The sequence below is a fragment of the Lutra lutra genome, chromosome 14 (assembly GCF_902655055.1).
Source record: "Lutra lutra chromosome 14, mLutLut1.2, whole genome shotgun sequence".
In the NCBI taxonomy this organism is placed as follows: domain Eukaryota; kingdom Metazoa; phylum Chordata; class Mammalia; order Carnivora; family Mustelidae; genus Lutra; species Lutra lutra.
Window position 1 is genome coordinate 56,372,945 of NC_062291.1, and position 19,900 is coordinate 56,392,844.

General features: G+C 45.4%; 1 protein-coding gene across 46 annotated transcripts in view; it reads right to left on the reverse strand.

Annotated features, from left to right (window-relative positions):
* SORBS1 (sorbin and SH3 domain containing 1) overlaps nucleotides 1-19,900 on the reverse strand; it is a 227,861-nt gene that overhangs the window by 146,995 nt on the left and 60,966 nt on the right. For 45 of the 46 annotated variants that reach the window (XM_047703111.1, XM_047703064.1, XM_047703093.1 and 42 more), the window contains exon 2: nucleotides 17,970-18,054. The gene's annotated coding sequence lies outside the window, so the exon portion shown is untranslated. Of the gene's footprint in view, nucleotides 1-1,838; nucleotides 1,859-17,969; nucleotides 18,055-19,900 lie in introns of those variants that run through there. The other variant, XM_047703062.1, reaches the window with a different exon arrangement.

A 19,900-nucleotide genomic window follows, 5' to 3' on the forward strand; every position in this document is an offset into this window, starting at 1 on the left:
CCAACTTAATTCTGAGTAGGGAGGGTAAGAATCACTTCTTACATCACAGAATACCCTGTGATGATTTTCTATTCATTTCACCAAATACTTTTTCATAGCAGTGATTCTAAAATACTTAAACTAAAAAAATAAATTAAAAATGCCATCCACTTTCTTCCACTCAGACACCTGCCTCTTAAAAAATGCAATGGATAACTAGCAAGAAAGAATTCCCTGTGTAGACGGTAGTAAGAGTTGTTTCAGTGTTTGTGCGCGCAGTGTGCATGAGAAGGCATGAGAAATCCCCAACAGAATCAAATAAAGAGGGCAGGTAGTGACCCAGCACAGCCACTGCGTGGCTAAAATAGCAATGGGCATGTCACCTCCGTGCCACTGAAGAAACGGAGTCTCTCATGTCCTACAAAACATGCAAGGCATCTTGCCTTGCCAAATTTAAACGGGGACATTATTTTTAAGTTACTATAATTAGTTCCCATTTGTCTATGAATCAGCCTTTATGAGGCAATAGCATCTAAGCCCCATCAGATGAAACCTGAGGCGACTATCTCTGTTTATTATTTTGAAAAGAAAGAGAGAGTGCCAAGTTTCCTGCAACACCCAATTCAAACGCTGAAATTTGGAGGACAGAATGTCCTGTTGTCCACGTTTGAAGATAGGACTATATTTTCATCTAATACATCAGTCCCAGGTTCAGCTGGTAACAGGAAGGAATTGAATTCCAGAGCTCAAAAATAGGACTTAAGTACTAAACCACCTTTCGTTGCGCATATAGAATTTTATATTTTAACCCCTGACGCTGCAGCGTTTTTTAAAAGCGTCTGTGTTAATGAACCAACACGAACATATTTTAATCTAAAGTTAGATGTTTAAGCAATGAGAGACCGGCAAATAAAAGTGGTTTAAACCGATATTCACATTCCCTGATACACCCCTTTCATAGCTAAGTTTCTTACAAGAAATGAAGTGTTTCAATACCAAATATAAAGGCAGGGGGAGGGGGTTAAAGAGGACTTTAACCTTGGCTCCTCGAAGGGGCTCGGATACAAGGTATATAAACACAGTAGAAACTTTTGGTCTCCAAACGGGAGTCCGGCCAGGTAGGAGGCAGTCAGGGTCTGGATGAGGTTTAAACTGGCAACCTTAATAAGCTTTAGAGAGCCAGCTGCAGGGTACAAGGTCGATGCTGGAATTCACAGAGGACATCGGTTAGCAGCACGCCAGGGGATCACGGCCCATTTGGGTGGGGGCAGTAGGTACAGAGGAAGTAAATACACTGTTCACTTGTCACCAGATTTACCATAACAATGCTTAATGTTTCTGTGACCCCCATGCGCCCTTGACAAATGCGCAGAGGCATGCCCATAACTTTCATTGCAAATACCATGGGTTCTAGGCCCGCTTTCCACATTTACCAGCCAGGTTCCCTTCAGCAAACCATTTGAACCCACTGGCTTCTCATCCATGCCCCTTAGACATAACAAGAGGCAGGTGACAAGGGAGGAAGACCTGCCCTACCCAATCTCACAAGAATTCTAGAATAACCAAAATAAAATAAGTTTTATAGTTTTTAAAATTTAGCAAATATTTATGGAACACGACAGGCCAGGCACAAGGTGCTGTAGGAGCCGTACTTCTTTTTTAAGATAAGATAAACATGCACACATGGCATTTAGATATACCTGAATATAGATCAGAAAAGGGGAAATGAGGGCTGGCAGGGTTAAACATGGGCCTGAGATTACATCAGAATTTTAACTGAGAGCTGAGACCCAAACAATGGCTTTACTTTGCCAAAACTACAGGCAGGAGCTGCCTGGAATGCTGTCATACTAACTCACCCTCATCACCTTGGAAGACTCTGGGACTCGTGTCCAAGTCTTCCTCGTAACAATCCTCTGATACAGGTACCCGTGTTGATCCCAGTTCCGCAAAGGAGGACCACGAGGCTCAGAGGTGATGTTACAAGCAAGCCAAGATCACAAAGTGAGCCCACGGCAGCGAGAATGTGAAACCGAGTCCATGTGACTCCGGACGGGGCACGCTTAACCGCCAAGTTGATAAGCTTTGATCCACAAATATTTATTCTGCCCTTCTATGCCCTAAAACACTTTTTTAAAAAGGCAAGGAGCTGGCGGTGGTGTCCCACCGGGAGCTGGAAAGGCTTTCATGGCCCCTTCAGGTTCAATCAGGGCAGAGACCAGAGGCCTACACACAGCAGGTGCACGGTGAGAGCTGATGCTGATGAGGAGGACAGAAAGATTTTCAATGTTAGCATATGGTTGCAAAAGGGAATCTGACTACTCCGTTTGCGGTGGCAGGGGTGGGGGAGGAACCCAAGGGCAGAATACAGAAAATTTCTAAAACAATGTGAACAGGTGTTGTCTCCATTAACAGGGAGAACACTCCAGGTAGTTTAATTCCTACTACTCTTTCAATTCCTGAGGTAGGATCACCAATCACCCCGGGGTTCTCCCTGGACTTTCCGGGTAGTATCATGTCCAGGAAACCCCTCAGTTGGTCGCCCTTGAGGGCAAACATCGGGTTCTGTACTCTTGACCTTTCATGCCCAACCCCCTCAGTTCCAGCCCAGTTCCTTGCAAACAGAAGACACGCAATACATCTTAGTTGGTTAGATGGATGAAAGGAGCAATACTTTATTATTTCCAAGTACACTCATTTCTACTATCCAAGTGTTGCCAAGCAGCAGTCCCTGCACTGCTAAAATGACTATGTGAGAATCATTTTAATTAGCACTCTCATTGTTTGCATGCAAATACACATTCCTAAAGTGGGTCCTCTATAAAGCTTTCCCTGAACCAACATCACTTACTGAGATTTTTCTCAGTAAATCTTTGTCCACAGACAGTAAAGAGATAAAATTCCAGCCAGCCTGAGTCTTATGATCCAGGATCTGTAAAGGAGTTAAGAGGCTTTTCCATACAGGAATGGCAAGTCTAAAATGAGGGAATGTGAGGCACTTCCAGGAGCACGGACAGAGCTGCTCCTTGACTTACTCATCCCAAAATAGGATGGCCACTCAGAGGGCACTCTCCCAGTACTGAGTTCCTCTTGTAAAAGAGCAGAACACCCTGTGGCTGGGCCCCCTGGGTTTGAGTCCTCAGAGTTATCGAAAGCAAAGCTTCCAGCCTCCCCCAGATGTCCTGCTTCCAGCTCAGCCAGCCTGTCTGCTCTGTTGTTTCATCCATGGCCTATTCCCTTCCTTTGGCTCTCTGACCAAGGGGCTGGGCAGCCTTGGTCTTTTGCCTCAGCTCAGGGAGAGGCTCAGATGCTCCTTGAGAATTCAACTCTGGCAGAGGTATCTATGGACCCAGCCCAGCCCTGCCCTGCCCTGGGTGGGAGTTCTCAAGAGTGGGTCTCCTGGGGAGTCAGGGTGGGAATGAAAGTTCTGGGCAGTCAACATGGCTCATCCGGTCCTGAGTCACCAACTCAGCTCTGCATGGTTACACCGGGCAGCCCAGAGGACCAGTCACAACTTAAAATTAGAGAGAACATGATGGTGAGAAGCTAAGTCTTGGAAAGGCAAGTGAAGGCAGAGGTTATCTGAGCTTGGAGAAAAACTCCTGTGGTCCAAAGAGGGTGGGGAGGACAGCCAGGAAGGCCCTGGAAAGTCCTTTAAAGGGCTGCAAAGGACTCCTAGCATGGAATGCTCTATTTTCCTGTCTGGGCCGCAGGAAGATGGAACAGAGTTGAGGCCAAGCAAAGGAGAGCAGCAAAAGGAAGTCCAAAAGGCTAACGTCTGGGATGCGTTAAAACACATGAGAAACGTGAATAACCATCAGGGGTAGGTCTCTGTTTGTTGATTTGTTTGCAAAGCTATGATCAGAGTGACAAGAGAAGCAAAGTACAGGCCTGTGTGGGGAAGCCAGTGTCATGTTAGTGAGAGCAGAGCAGAGCTCCTCGCCTGTGCTGAGGGAACGTTCTTCATGCTGCAAGAGGCAACTCTGGTAAGAAGTGACTGGAATGGAAGACAGGTGTGGAGCTGGGAGAGCTACAGCCACTTTAAGTCAGGTTCCTAGGCTCAGATGAGTCACATCCACAGACAAAGTACGGACACGTGCCACAGGTGAATCACTGTCAGGAGTCCTACAGAAACCTCAAAGAAAGGAATGGTGTTCAAAGATATGGAACTAAATAATTCACAAAAGGAAGATTCTAGAAGTATATGCCAAGAGGCTTGGCATTCGTGTCCAGCAAAATTCTAGCCTGGAGTATTCTTTTAAAAAATATTTTATTTATTTATTTGGGAAAGAGAGAGCAAGAGCATGAGCGGGGGGAGGAGGGGGGGGAGCAGAAGGAGAGTTAGAAGCGGACTCCCTGCTGAGCAAGGGGCGTGATCCCAGGACCCTGGGATCATAACCTGAGGCAAAGGCAGATGCTTAACCGACTGAGCCACCCAGGTGCCCCCAGCCTGGAGTATTAAATAAATTAAAATTAAACAAATTAAAATTAATATAATATCCAAGAAAGTGACGATTGCCAAAAACTGTCAGAAGGTCCCTATAAACCAGTTCACTACAAACCAGAGGTTCACCATAAACCACTTTAAGTCAGGTTAACCAATTCCCTTTTTCATTCAATTTATAAGACAGATAATTAGATGAGTGTCATTTCCCTTGAGCTGGGCTTTAAGAGTTCGAACAGGCGCACAGAGGCAGATTTATACTGAGACAAATGAGCCTCCAGCCTGCAGACACGTGGACTCGGCCCTGTCCCATACATCTGGGTCAACGACTCCTATCTAGAGGTGACACACATGAAGGAGGGCCCGTCACCTTGAGAGATGACAAAAGCTGGATATTAAATGTTCCTCATAGGTCATAAGATGAATCAAATCTAACAAGATAAAATCTGAGACGAACACATGTGAAGTCTACCTATGTAGGGGGGAACCGGGGAGGGGGCAGTACCCTAGTTGACCACCTGCTTCGCAGAAACCAGGTTCCTGGAAAGAGCAGTGAAGTTTAGCGGTCCTTACAAGGATCCTCAGGGAGCTTCCGGCTAAGATCCCAGCACAGCTCTGGGGCCCCAGCAGAGCCCCTTCTAATGCTCCCATTCATGACTACAGAGAGGTTATGGCACCACGAGGAAATATTACACACACCTGGATGACAGCTCAGGGTTGGGGATCTACTTGGGAGACAGCGGCAGTGGGCTAGCTGACACCTTAGAAACACATTCTGGTCAACATCTGCTATAGTCCAAGCTGGTTCTGTCCCAAAACTAGCCAACATAAGGACCACTGCCTGCAGGGTGGGTCAAGGAGGAGTGGCTGTCAGGAACATTTGACATTGGGTGATCCCCGTCTCACCCAGTGACCTGTGCCTGACAAGCCAAGATCCCTAAAGGGAAGCGCCTGGTTGGAGAGTGCCTTCTTATTAGCTCATCGGTCAGACAAGCATCTTTGGAATTATTTTTCCCAAGGAAGGGGATGTCCCCGAAGGAAATGAGTAGATGCCAAGCAGAAAATATAGAAAATCAAAATACTTCCTGATGCAATCCAAATCCTTGGCTGATGTATTTCCAGCTCAAGACCTGGAACTCAAGACCAGCCCAGGGAGAATCAGAAACAGGCTCCCAAGTGGCTGGGAGCCAGGAAGGTCCAAAGTGGATTCAGAAGCCCCGTAAAACCAAAGACAGCGGACTTGTTCCAAGACACAGGATTTCTAAGCTAATGGGGGCAGTGGACATCATCTTACAGAAAGAAAAAGAAGAAAGAAGAAGAAGGAGAAGGAGAAAAAGAAGAAGAAAAAGAAAAAAGAAAAGAGAAAAGAGAAATATGGCAAAGAAAAAGAAAAGAGGAATATGGAAGAGCTCAGGGAGAGCAGTGTTGCAGAGCTCCCTAAAGTAAAAAAGAAAATCTGAAGACCCTGGTCTCTAAAGCATTTTTACCAAAGGGGGTTTGTTTTGTTTTGTTTTGTTTTTTACCATATACTGTTTGGTCAATTAACAGAGGAGCCCCAAGGTTCAAACCTGTCACCCCACTCCCCAGCACTCAACAAGTGGACCTTCTAGTTCTATAACTGACCCGGTGGTACTTTGGACCAAGGCTGATGGGCAGGGAGTTGAGAGGATCTGCTGGGGACTGGAACCAACCTCTCGAAACTGCGTCATCCGTGAAAAGGCGGTCAGGGAACTGGCCACACCCCACCCTCTGTCACCCGGAGACTTTAACCCTAGACAGAACATTCTACACATCGGATACTATCCAAGAGCTCAGAGGCAAGTTTTGGAGATGGAAAACACACAACCAGCATTTCTAGACACCCCCAAATGTATGCCGTTCTCCAAGGATGGGTCTGGAAACCGACAGATCTGTTTACTGGTACAGAATGGTTCGGGCATGTGCCCACTCTCGTTCCCTGAAGGCTTTCCTTTTTCAGGGCTCTGACAGCTCTTCAGCTTGCTCCAAGAAGGAAACTTCCACTGCGCGCCACCAGTCTTGAACACATGCTAAATCAGGGCAGTTTGGAGACGGGAGTAGCAATGACAGCAGCCAGAAGGGGGGGACAGGCGGACACCCAAAGCACTGAGCGCTGGACGTGCCAACCCTGAATCTGCAGTTCCTCTATTTACTTAGAAACCGTTGCTGATGCTCACCCTGACCAAAGATAAACTGGGACGAACCCGGAAAGGGAAAGGGAAGCAGTGAGGTAAGGGCTGTTGTAAACCTGGCACAATGCGGAGGAAAAGGGCCTCGGGTTGTTGGGACGCGGTTTCCCTCTGTGCGAGAAAAATGAGATAACACACCCCTACGAACGGAGACGAGAGGCGGCAAGCGTGCACTCGGCAGAGGCAGACGCTCGCCCTCTTCACACACGTACAAGTCACACGCAGACACAGTCGGAGTCTGTTGTGGTCTAGTGCAAAGAACATGGCATCTGGACTCAGAGAAGGTGAATGGGAGTCCTAGCTCTTGCTTGAGCATGCTGTGTGACATCGGGTCAGGTCCTCAACCTCTCTGAGTTTCAGTTCTCCATGAACAACAAAAAGAATAGTTCTTTTTGGGGTGCCTGGGTGGCTCAGTGTGTTAAAACCTCTGCCTTCGGCTCAGGTCATGATCCCAGGGTCCTGGGATGGAGCCCCGCATCGGGCTCTCTGCTCAGTGAGGAGTCTGCTTCCCTTCTTCTCTTTCTGCCTGCCTCTCTGTCTACTTGTAATCTTTCTCTGTCAAATAAATAAATAAAATCTTTAAAAAAAAAAAAAAGAATAGATATAAATAGAAAAAAAATAGAATAGTTCTTTTGGGGCCAGCTGATCTCATAGTTTTCTTCCAGACCTAATATTCTGTTATAAACTAATATTGCAACACAGCAGTTAGGCCTCCATTCAGCAAACATTTACTGAACATGTTCTGTACGCCTAGGGACGAGGATGGCCGTGTACTCAATGTGCCCAACGATCCACAGATGCCAGCAGCCTGTAAACTGCCACGGGAGGTGCCACGGGAGACACATGTGGACGGGGCGCAGGGTCAGTTGACCCAGCAGAGAACGGAGCAGAGTGCAAGCGGGAACAGTCTCCCAGCAGTGCTGCCTGGGCCAGAGCTTGGAGGAGGGAAGAATTTGGAGAAGGGAATAATATGTATAAAAGCACACAGGAATGGCCCAACGGGGCATGCACAGCGGGAGGAGTTCAGAGCTAAAGGGCCTTATAAGCCATGCTAAGAAGAGCTGCCGCCCAGCACCCCCAGGCCCCCTCAACGTCCCTACTGTCCACCTCAACAGCTCCCTGTATGGCCACCCTCTCAGGGTCGGTGTATGCCCACACTAGGTCAACCATCAAGCAACCGTCCAATCTCTACCCACCCGTCCCCCCACCCCAGCCTCTCCCTTCACCCCCGAGTCACACAGCCAGGCCACACCTGCTGTCCACGAGAGCTTCTGCCCAGGCACCCAGCAGCCCTTGCTCTCAGCTCTTGCTCAGCCCCTGCTGCCCAGCCCACGGCAGCTGTTCCAAATAGTTTCCATCTCCCTCAGAGCCACAAGCGCCTCCCAGCCACCCACTCGTGCTCAGGAGAGGACTCCCACCTCCTCTGTTCCTGGGCATCACTGTGCAAACCCAGCTCCCGTAGCAACCCTTCTGCCCACCTATCCCGAGCTCCTTCCCAAATAGCCCAGGCCATGCCGTGGGTATATCTGTTCTCAAGTACAAAAGAAAGTAAAAAGACTTTATTAAGAAACAAAAACCACAGGCCTCGATCAAGGCAGGCTATTGCCTCTAGACAGGCAGACTACCTGGCCGGACTCTGAAACAAGCACATCTAAGGGGGATAAGGGGTGTGGATACACCCCACAGGCTAAAGGCATGACATAAGTATTAGCTACTCCATCGACGTTGACTGAATAAACAAGTCAACAGATCAATGAATCTAATGTTGCAGAGACAATCTCAAGAGTTGGAAAATCCACAGTATCTTCGGGCACGTGAAGCAAGAACGCAGCCTAGAATCTGCCAAGAGCCGTTTAAAACAATCCCAAGGCCCTTGCAAGCCTAGACTCTGGTTCCTGCTGGGCTCCAACACGCACAGCCAACCCAAGCAGCACAGAATCATTGCAGCATCATTTATTTCTGAAATAGATTTCCTAAAGTATGCCAATATATTTAATATAAAATGTAAACACAATACATTTAATGTGTATGTGGTATATTGTGTGTGTATGGATGTGTATCTATTTCTCTTCCCATGCCCTACGTGCCATTATAAGCTGTCAGACAAGGAAAGTAAGTGGCGGATCACACCCTCAGCCAACCGCGGAACGGGCCCAGCACAAAACACCCACAGCGGCCACTAGGACACCATCCTGTGTTGATCACGTTATAGAACATGTCTTGTTTACTCTGTGAAAGCCTCTCTGTCTGCCATTCACTTTTGGTTACAGTCAACAGTTTTGCCACAAGACTGTACGTAACTGGTGTCGGACCTGCCACAGAAACATAAAGGAGAAGTGTGACCAGGACTGTACAATTCAAGTGTGAAGACCGTCCGGCCAGTGATGAGGAGTCCACTTATAGACCTCGGAGCACCCAGCATCAGAAATAGTCTACAGAATGCCAACAAGGTAAAAATCTCTCTTCCTAGTTCACTTTTGCCCCATCCATGAAGCAGAGCTAGGGAGTTCTCTCCCAGCGTAGGGAGAGCAGGGTTGGGCCATGAGGTCACCAAGTACAAATCTCATTATACCTAGTTCTTCTCTGTATAGTAGACACAAGCATGAGGAATTCCTGATGATAGAAGGAACCTTCTCCACTGAGACTCAGCTCTTCTGACTCCATGGAACTGGTTATGTGGCCAGCACACCAGGGCATCCCAAAACTCCTGCCCAGGACTCAGAGTGACATAAGACATATGACAGAGAGCTCAAGACAGCTAGCCTTTGAGGGGAACCCAGATACGATCTCATTTAATGCAAGAAACAGATGAAGCCCAGGGTGGGGAGGCAGTTCTAAGATAGGTCAGGGCCTGCGGGTGGCCAGGGTGAGGAGACCAGGCTCCCTGGTGACTGGCTCATGCCTTAAACCCAGAAACTGAAGGACAGAGTCTGCATTCTTGCTAGCATTTTGTTTACAAGAAGGTTACAAGAGTAATTTTAACAGGAAAAGAGGCATTCTTAGAAGACCCAAACTGCCCATCACAAAGCTCATAAAATGGGATGGTTTCAATTAAATTCACATGCTTCTTAAAGTTTTAGGTTGGCTTGCTGGCTTGGTCGTGTTCCTGTGAAGTTCCTTTCCCGTAACCTACTAGTTACCTTGGAAGGGCTTGAAGACTAAGAACCATGTCTCATGAAAATGGTGACTTCTGTCATCCAGTTTTAGTTTTTGGTCTTATTGTAAAAAGGGGGGGGGGGACCATAAAAAATTTTCTGCTACTTCAAGTTCAGTAGTTCAGTTCTGTTTGAAAGAAGGGGGGAAAAGGGAAATATTTAAAAAGAAAATATGATTACATTTGTATAAATGTTCCCAATATGGTAATTTTATGAGCAAATCATATTATGCAGAGTACATGATATGTTTCAAAACTAATAAAATGACTTGGTATTTGTAAAGAATGCTCCAAAAATTACATTACCGCTTTCTTTCCTTCCTCTCATTTAAAAATGCACAGATCTCTTTAAGGAAAAAAATATTTGTTTCCACTATTCCACTGCTTCAAGTATTTTTCTCCCTATCATTTTAAATTTGGTTTCCATTATTTATAAAGGAGGATACCAAAATGATGTTTTGCTAGACCTCAAGATCCCCTGATTTTTCAAGATAAGGTTTTAAACAGACACTCTAAGTCATGGGTTATGAAACCAAAACCCTGAGAGGGCCAAGCAAGTGACAAGTGGGTGGTGTGGGGACTACAGCAAACTGGGACCTAAATGCTTCCCCTTGCCACCCCCGGAGGGGACAACGGTGATTCTCATGCTACTCCACACTGCTCCCATGCAAGAACATGGCTCGATCCTGGAACATATTCTAACTGTCAAGAGGAGTTAGAAATCAAACTATGTGAAATCTCCTGACTTGAAATTCTGGCCACTTACTTCAAAAAACTTAAAACTGGGGGCGCCTGGATGGCTCAGTGGGTTAAGCGGCTGCCTTCGGCTCAGGTCATGATCTCAGGGTCCTGGGATCGAGTCCCACATCGGGTTCTCTGCTCGGCAGGGAGCCTGCTTCCTTCTCTCTCTTTCTCTCTGCCTGCCTCTCCATCTACCTGTGATCTCTCTCTGTCAAATAAATAAATAAAATCTTTAAAAAAAAAAAAAACTTAAAACTGGTGTTTTGTGGGCAGCTAGTTTGCAACTTGCCACAAGAGACAGGCTGCCATAAACACAATTAACTCTGGGAACAAATGCAACACCTAGAAACACAAAGTTTGTCGGAAAATGAAGGCTGATCTCTATATACTTTTTAAAAAACCTGTATTCCTGGCGATTCACAGACCCGTACCCCTGGGGATAAAAATACATTATATGTTTATAAAAATAATAATAATAATAAATGTTATTCTCAACAATAAAAAAAAAGGCAAAGCAAAAAACAACAACAATTGGGGCGCCTGGGTGGCTCAGTGGGTTAAGCCGCTGCCTTCGGCTCAGGTCATGATCTCGGAGTCCTGGGATAGAGTCCCGCATCGGGCTCTCTGCTCAGCGGGGAGCCTGCTTCCTCCTGTCTCTCTGCCTGCCTCTCTGCCTGCTTGTGATCTCTCTCTGTCAAATAAATAAATAAAATCTTAAAAAAACAACAACAACAACAACAACAAACCTGTATTCCTCTACAATAACTTTTCTCTGGACCAGGGAGGCAGAAGGAGGGAATAAAGGAACTTGAGAAAAACATGAAATTAGTTGCCACAAAGCGAAAAAGGTAAAGGTACCTCTTTCCTCTTTTTTTAAAAAATTAAAAGAGTATTTCCAGCTTTGGAGTCCATGTTGGGACAATTCTGGAAGTTGCACATTTCACTGAGGTTAGGCTGTTGGAACAGAGCTAGCTCCCCTAATCTTTCTCCAACAGAAATGCTGTGCAGAGCAGGTAACCTGTCACTCAGAGCCATTTTTATAAGGACAGGCTAATGGTTTTTGTGACTAAGCAAGAAGGCATGACAACTGGGGGTAGGAGCGTCACCACCAAAAAATGCGAACACATTATATATGCATACTAGGCTTATGCATATGGACCTTAAAGGGGTTCCTGAACCCTCTCCCAAAAAATCTAAGAAATAATACCTCACTGATTATAATAGTGAAGTTCAACTGTGCAAGTTCAAGCACAAGTGGTTATTTTTTCCAGCATATCTCTGCAGGAACCATTCTTTATTTAATCACTGCCATGATCAGCAAACCAGAGAAAAATCTCTCAGAGTAAGGAAAACAGAGTGAGTCATCTCCACGTTGATAAGGAGACTGCGGGATGAGGGCACCGCGCTGGGAGGTAGGTATCAGATGGTGCCTTTTCTAAACTAGTCAGTGGAGCAATGAGAATGATTTCTTCCCATGACGTTCAGTAATCACGGGAGATAGAGGGTAATGAGCTCCCAGTTTTAGTGACGGCCACAAGTACGATCTAATGTTTACTTCCCCAAACCAGGGAGGAAAAAGAAAAGCAAAAGGGGTTCCTCATTCTCTATTTGTGGTCACTGGATGGAAAAGGAGAAAAATATCTTGTTTTTACACGTGGCCAACAAATGTGATAAAACTTCCTGTTTGAAAAGTACAAAATCAAATGTGTAAATCTCCTGGAGAAATACCAACACCTCAAAAATGTCGCTGCTGCCAGAGAGGAACAGCATGTCTTTGCAGGACGCGATAACTCGGGCTGGGAAGTGGCCGAATGAAACGTTGGTGACACAAACCAATACAGCCAGCCCAGGGAGTTACTTTTAGACAGTGACCCCTGCGCAGGCGGCCTTCGACAGCACACACACCCCACAGCAGTACTGGAGCCTGCAGCCTTGGTCTGAGACCCTGACTTCCAGCCTTCGCTTACAGACAGGTGACAACTCAAATAAACTGCACCTTCAGCATTTCCCTCCAGTAGCTGAGATCCTTAAGGAAAATGAGTTTGGGCTGCTTTTAAACTAGACTGAGCTCTGGGGTTAGAAACCGTCCACCATTTCGTTCCAAATTCTATCTCCTATTCCTCAATGTGACAATCCTTTGCTTCAAAGGGCGGCAGAGAGAGGTCCAGTAGAGACAGCAATGATTTGTGGTTCAACTAGTGGCAAGCCCACCACCTCACCTCAAATTCACATTTTGTCTAAAGCTGCAGAATAAAATATCAGCCAGAAACAGCCTTAAATCCTTTCTGAAAGAAGGGAAGGAAGGAGGAAAGAAAGCAATTGGATTGACTGATATATGCAAAAGATATGCAAAAATTTGAAATTCAAGTTAAAGAAGCCCAGTCCCAACCTGCTGAAGAACGTGGAGCCTCGGAACAAGTGAAGGCAATGTCTTCCATCAAAATGCACATTGAGCAGGAGCACTCCGAGAACCAAGTAATGAAGAACTCGAAGCTTTCTATTTCTAGATCATATATTAAGAGCGAAAAGGGATACTTATCATGCTTTTTAAAGGTAACACATAAACATGATACAAAAAGAAATTAGAAGTTGTTGAAAAACAAAACAACGGAGTATATTCAAAGATCTTACTGGTTTTATCCAGTGAGTCACGAATTGGGTGGCCTCCCATCTAGTAGAAAGGAGCTCTGAGGAGCTATACAAAATGGAAGACTTTTTAAGGCAGAAGGAGGGGGGCAAAGAAGTTATTCTAGCAAAAAGTGGACTGTCCCAGGCAAGGTCACCTTCTTTTGGGGGAAGGTGGGAGGGGTGGGTGGGGTGGTTCCTATCAGGCAGATTCCCTCCTCACTAGTGATGACCAGGTAATTCCAGATTGACTGCTGAAGGTTACAGAGGTAGGCTAGGTATTAATTCTTGGTTTGCGGACATGGGCCTTAGCACAAGTCACTCCACTTTGGACCTTTTTTTTTTTTTCCCCTAAAGTATGAAAGGGTATAGAATGGAATGTAAGCATCCTTCCTATACCATCGCCCTTCTCAAAATGCTACTCCTCTCTAGCGTCTTCTCCTGAGACAGTCTACATGTGTACCAGCACTGAGGCACTGTTTCGCTTTTCAACTTAAGGAGAATACCACCACTTTTTTTTAATGCCTGACCACTCAGTCTCTGGGGACATGAGAAGGTACCAGTTTTGTTTTGTTTCAGTTTTTTTAATCCCTAAAAGCACTTACTAAGAAGGAATCAGAGAGGAGAAATCCTCCTCTGCTGGTTATCAGTAAATTTCATTCTTTTTAAGCATATTTAAGTTCTACTCTATGATAAAAGACAAATTTAAGCCCAGGTTGGTGTCAATCATCACAAATACCATTCCACTGAAACCTCCACTTTGCCATAAACCACTGGTTATGGATAGAGAATGTTATGTAATCAGTGCATAGTAGATGCCCCAGAAGTCCCACTGAGAATATTTTCAGTGAAATACGAGGGCCTGGAAATACACAAAAATGCAAGTTAGGGATGCCCATTGCCCAGGTGATTTGAAACAGCACATTCCAGAAGGTTGCTTATCACACTGCCCTCAACAGCTGCACAGGTTTCCTCTTGTCATGTCCACAAAAGGAATGAAAAGACCAGGCCTGGGGAAGAGGTGACAGTGTCCTCAAAGAAGGGATTCCGAAAAGATCCTGAAAAGCCTCTGGGGAGGGCTCAGCTGGGAGGCTCTCGAGGGCAGTCAGAGATGAAGTCTAGGGGGACAGAGAGGTGGCCGGCCAACTTTGAGTGGCGACTTCAGGAAGGCAGCAAAAATGTCTAGGGAGCCTGGAGATAACAAGACTGAAGAAACTCACCAAGTAGCGCAAAAATGGAAATAGAGGAACTCAATGAGAATGTGCAGGTAGCTCAATGGGGCGATTTCCCTTAGAAAGGGACAAAACCAATATGGAATGGCTGCATTTTGCGCCCAAAGCCCACAAACAAATAAAAATGTGTAGGATTCAGAACAGATTTCCTCCTGTTGGTCTAGGGCAGTTGATGGATACGGGTGCTCCCTGAGATGCATCTCTCTTCCACAACTATTTTTGCTGCTTTTTATCTTATAACATTTATCCTTGATTATTTCAGAGATGTTCTAAATATTTCCTACATTGTGGTTCTACAAACCAAAAAAAGGCGTTTGGCCTTTTTCATAGAACGTGATCATAGCTAACTTTGATTACACAACTAATGTCTCTGATGCACTGTTTGTCACTTTAGAGAGCCTTCATTTAATGAGCTTCTGGGGCACTTGGGTGGCTCAGTCAGTTAAGTGTCCAACTCTTGATGTCGGCTCAGGTCATGATCTCAGGGTTGTGAGATCAAGCCCCACATTGAGTTCCAACTGTTTAAGATACTCTTTCTCTCCCCTCCTCTGCAGGCCCTCCCTCTCTAAAAAAAATAAAATAAAATAATGAACTTTTGGATGGTATGATTTTAGGATGAAAAACCTGAATGTATTAACAGTGAATTACACTTAGTCATCAAAATGGCTTGCAGAAGTTCCAGTACAGATAAAGAACAGTGTAGTTTACAGACTATTAATGGCAAAAGATGCTGGAACCTTCTGCTTGCCAGCCAAAGGCACAGCCATGTGCCAATTGCATAAATGCAGTTTATAATTCATTCAGCCGACCTGATTTAAAATTATGAAATTCTAAAACTAATTCTCTTAATTTGGTTATTACAAATTTTTTTAATATAAGATGAGGTTTTACTACTTTTATGTCATTATTTCATTTGAATAATTTATATTCTTGTGACATGAAATCATACCATGTTCATTAGCACACTGTGTCTTCATTCATTTCTTAGGGATTTTATCTGGAAAATCCACCCTTTGCCTCTTTCTCTGTCCAAGTCCGACTTAGTCCTCCTTTCTCTACCTAAGTAATCTCAGTCTCATAGCTTTTAAATACCATCTACGTGCTGATGACTCTCAAAGATACCACCTCCAGGCTCAGCCAACTCTAGATCTCCAGGAAAATACCAAATGCACACCTCAAATTTAACATGTTCAAACTGAACCCTCAGGGTCCCCCACCACACATCCCTCTCTCTGTTCCTCAACTCAGTAAACAGCAACATCATTCACCCAACCAAAAACACTAGACTCTTTCTGCCCACACTCAATCCAGAAGGCACGACTTTCAAAATATATCCTGAGCTTGACCAGCTCACATCATTCTAGAACCCCCACCCTAATCCAAGTCACCCCTGTATCTCCTGCTTGGACCCCTTCAGGTTATACTGATTCTACTCTTGCCCCCAGAATCTATTCTCTACTCAAGACCCAGAGAAATAATTGTGAAGCACAAAGATGATTGCTGTTCTGCTCCAACTCTCCAGTGGTGTCCAATCACACTCTTCTTATCATGGCCTCCAAGATCTGGCTCCCACGTGCCACTGACCTCATTTCATATCACTGCCCCCATACCTACCTCCCAGCTCAAGGCCAGCCAAACTGGTTGCCGTCCTGTTCCTCCATCACACTGAGCTCAGCTGACGTCAAAGTCTTTTCTTTCTGCTTGCTGTTCCCTCTGCCTCCACACTTCCCCTAAGATTCCTTCACCCCATTCTGATCTCTGTACAGAATTTCTACCCCTCTCTCTCTCAGGCACAGAAATCTTCTCAGGCCACTCTTTCAAAAGCAGTCCCTCTAGCCCCTCATTTTGCCCTTCCCCCATGGCACTTATTACTACCCGAAATTATTATTTAGTGATTTACACTTTGTTCCTAAAATAATTTTTAGGGCGCACCCATCATGTTTGCATGTGAGGCGCTCTTCTAAGGGCTGGGGATAGCAGTGAACATGAAAGCGAAGATCTTTGACCTCATGGAGCTCACATTATTTGCCACCCTACTTAACTCTAAGCTCCAAACACGTGACACAGTCTGCCTTTAGACCTCAGAATCCCCAATGCTCAGAGCAACAACACCTTGGCACTTAGTAAGCATTTATATGTATTTGAATGGGTAGTGTCCCACCCACCTGAGACCATCTGCTTCTCTGAGGACCTCCACCACGGAGCTCTTCTTGCCCACCAAATGGGACTCTGGTTGTGGGACCATGAATGTCCATGGTATTCCTTTAGACACTACTATGTCTGGTCAGCCTCCCACACCTGAGTTGGGACTCTAACCCTGGGCCGGCCTGCCTGCCTGTCCAAACTGCCTGTCCTTCCTACACCAACCTCCAGCACTCAGCCACTCCCCACATGGCCATGCCACTGGGACTTGTCTCCCTGGGTCATACGAGCACCTGGTCCTTAATGTGACAGCTGACCAGCCAGTCAGCAAACAAACAGCTCTTCTCAACAAAGAGTGGTGGGAATCCAGACACACAGGTCCTACTGCATCCTTGGCTCATGGTGGTCCTTCCCCTCAAGGAGTTCATGCAAGACCTTCAACATCACTAGACACCGTGCCCCAGAGTGTCCTGGGTTCAGCACTGACACACTGCTGTAAAGGACAGATCTCTGCCCCTTTCCACTGCCGCAGAAGCAAGACGCTTACCCGCTGTGATGAGCAATTAAGTTTCTTTTGGAAAAAAGAACATTTGTTCACGGAAATGATCTGATCTCAAATAAAAATGAAGGTAATTGGGAAATGTAGTTAATTCAACATTTCAAGAAAAAGGCAGCTGCAGCCATGGTAGAAAGGGGGAGAAAAGGAAAATGCAAAGGGCTTGAAGGACCACTCTGGAAGACTCAGAAAACAGGCATTTAAAATCTGTGTTTGCAATATACGTGTGTTCACATTTTAATCTGTGAGCTTAGAACTACCCAGCTCCAGATGTGAAAGCTAAACAGGATTACTTTATAGTTGTCCAGCACTTTATTCTGTATGAAGCATTCTCAGGTATATAATCTCTTTTGGCAGGGCAGGATTCATTTCTCTGTCTGGGGCCCAGAGAGGTCAAACAATTCACCTGATCTCCCACAGTAAAAGTGGCAGAACCAAGTAAGTACCAGAACCCAGATATGCCTCGGCCCAGCCCAGTGTTCTTCCTCCCAGAACAGTATGGACAGTGTGGTTCTCTGAAAATCGCATTCTACACTCCACCAAAAATATTTCCTTTTGTTACAGCAGAAGAAATAAAACAGAGGCACCTGGGGGGCTCAGTCAGTTAAATATCCAACTCTTGATTTCCATTCAGGTCGTGATCTCAGGGTCATGGGACCGAGCCCCGTGTCAGGCTCCACACTACACGTGGAGTCTGCTTAAGATTTTTCGCTCCCTCTCCTTCTGCCCCTCCCCTGCTTCTGCACATGCTTGCACTCACTCTCTCTCATGAAAAAAGGAAGGAACGAAGGAAGGAACGAAGGAAGGAAGAATGGATGGATAGATGGAAGGAAGGAAAGAAATAAAGAAAAGAAAAGCTAAAGAAAAAAAACCCAAAGCATGTATTTACCAGTGGTTTAAGGTGGTGGGATGCATTGGTCTTGAGCTCTGGGCAGAGAGAAGGTTTCACAAACTCTTCCAACAAATGCCAGCTCCTGCAATGACAAACATACAAGACATGTGGTGTGAATCAGGCACTCTGCGGCCTCTCCCCAAGGAGGCCAGCCAAAACGCCAATCAGCAGGCAGCCTGTTTAGGCTGCAGCCCCCATCCTCCTCTTCCAGCCCCACTCCCTACTCACCCTGACTTCCCCAACTAGAACAAGAATCTTTAGTTCACCAGTTGAAATGGTCCCCATTAGAATCAGTGGACCTTGGTCAGAAAGAAGCTTCAGAGATCATCTATAATAGGGATCACAAACTGAAAGCCCAGTGGGTTACATCTAGCCTACAGCAGTATTACAATCGATCTGCAGGATAGGTTTAGAAAATTTGAGCCAAAACTTTAAAAAATCAGAGAGGTCACATAAAAACCCAGACTTGTAAGTTCTCTTAAAACAACAACAAAATCAGTCAACATGGCCCACACATATGTCTAAAAATGATCAGCTGTGCTAAGTAGCTGCCCTTCATAGGCAGGCTTGGCTATTCCAGAATGCCACAGTCCCCACCACTCCCTAATATCTCACCACAGAGAGAGCTATGGTTATCATTGCCCTTGTATTGTTGGGTTTTTTGGTGGGGTGTGTGTGTGTGTGTGTTACAGAAATAATTCTCTCTACCTAACAAAAGTGGGAACATAAAAGAAAAAGGGGCAGAGTTCCAAAAGGAAAAAAAAAAGGTATAGCACATCAGCAACTTAAGTTAGTACCCCCACTCTGGCAGGCATGTGAAATCTCTGAACAAGTACAACACGTCCATGTTATAAAAGTATAAGCAGGAAACTGACTTGCCTACTCCCACAGTTAGAAGCAGAGCTAATTCTAGAACCTAGGTCTCTTGACTGCCAATCCAGGACTCTTCCACTCTGCCCCACGACATGGTAATCTTACATTGTAAAACAAAAAAAAATATTTTATATACACAGGTGTGTATGTATGGGTTTTTCAAAGCTAATATTAAAATCAAGGAAATAGAGTTGAAGTACCCAAGCCACTCTACTGAAAGGCTTGCCATACTCTTCTATTCTTTGACAAATGAAGGTAATTTCCAACAGGTTCCCTAAGGGTTCATTTACTAATGTGACGTTCTCAAGAATGTTGATCCTTGGGTGCCTGGGTGGCTCAGTCAATTAAGCATCTGCCCTAGACTCAGGTCATGATCCCAGGGTCCTGGGATCGAGCCCTGCTTTGGGCTCCCCGCTCAATGGAGAGCCTGATTCTCCTCTCCCTCTGCCTCCCACATGGGCTTGCTCTCTCTCTTTCTCCAGTGCTCTCTCTCAAATAAATAAAATCTTAAAAAAAAAAAAAAAAGTTTCTCCTTTAAGTAAAAAAAAAAAAAAAAAAGCTCATAAATACCATGCATCTATTCCTTCAAAAGTGCTCAGTTAATGTCCCAAAGTGTCTGAAATACTCTTTATATGCTAGAAAAATGTTCTTTAATATGCATTTTGAATGCAAGGCTACAAATAAGTTTCTATGGAGGTGCAAGACTATAATAAACAATGTTCAACCACAAGATCTAGATCTCGGTAGGAGTTATTTCTATCAGCCCCTCGAAGAATGCATGGATTCACCGACCACTCAGCAGATATTTACTGAACGCAGTTACATGCCAGGCAATGTGCAAGGTGATAGAAACACAGAAATGAACCAGATCCAGTCCCTGACCTTAAGCTGCTCCGTCAAGATCCGACACTCAAAGAGTTCTAACATGACGGGTAACCCTAAAGATCTGGGAAGGCACTGGTGTTCCAGGAGCACGGAGCGGGGGCTCCCGGTGCAGCGGAGGGGAACGGACACTTCCCAGCGAGGACAGACGTTGAAGACATCCTAAAGCAGGG